We start from the raw sequence: 873 nt of genomic DNA, 5'->3' as shown, positions 1-873 counted from the left end.
AAAAATATTATTTTTACTCTTTGGGAAAATCACCCCACATTTGTTAATATATTTTGAATAAGATTATCTCATTTTATGTGTTAATTTGTTAATATATTTTGAATAAGATTATCTCATTTTATATGTTGTTTGTAAGCATAAATAGATGTTTTACGGTCGCCATGTAATTGTTCAATTGTGATCCTAGTTATCTAATAACTATCACTTGCTGCAATTTAATAAAATAGTCAATCTGCATCGGCCGGGAATCGAACCCGGGCCGCCCGCGTGGCAGGCGAGCATTCTACCACTGAACCACCGATGCTTGTTGATAACTAATCGATAACAAATTACCCAGCCAAAAATTGATTTGAAGGATCATCATAGATCACGCACTATCAGTGATCTCGATTTACGAAGTTGTTCTGAAATATATGAATCTTCCGCGACCTATCTCTGACAAATACTTTTTAATCATAATTTATTATTGCTTTGCTTTGAATTACATTTTTTTTTTGTTTAAAATTAAATTTTAAGTCCTTATTGATAGCCGAATTTGATCAAATATTTTCGAATGACGCTTCAAGAACGTTTTCTTTCTTGGGATTACATTTCGCTTTATGTCAGAATAAAACAGGAAAAAATCGACTATTCAAAAAAAGGGTCAAGTTGTGTAAAACGAAACCAGCAGCGCCAGAAAAAAAGTTATCATCAAAACTGGTTTACGAAAACAGGGCAACGCTTTCCGAAATTAGGTCCTAATTTCGGAATTCTTTTGTTCGCGCCAGTCAACAGACAAACAAACGGACGGAATGCCTGAAATGGCACAAAAAAACTGGACAAAATTCTATTTGGTGGACAAGTTTGAATAGCAGAAAAAAACAATTAGCTTGG

The 873-nt window shown here is 33.7% G+C and overlaps 1 non-coding gene across 1 annotated transcript; it reads right to left on the bottom strand.

Moving 5' to 3' along the window:
- Positions 1–233: 233 nt before the first annotated feature.
- Trnag-gcc (transfer RNA glycine (anticodon GCC)) lies at positions 234–304 on the bottom strand. The gene has a single exon. It is a non-coding gene; the product is annotated as a tRNA-Gly (tRNA).
- Between the last annotated feature and the right edge of the window lie 569 nt (positions 305–873).

Source organism: Uranotaenia lowii, chromosome 3 (assembly GCF_029784155.1).
Source record: "Uranotaenia lowii strain MFRU-FL chromosome 3, ASM2978415v1, whole genome shotgun sequence".
Lineage (NCBI taxonomy): Eukaryota > Metazoa > Arthropoda > Insecta > Diptera > Culicidae > Uranotaenia > Uranotaenia lowii.
Note: the sequence above shows the minus strand (reverse complement) of the source record. Positions and strands in the feature narration are given on the sequence as shown.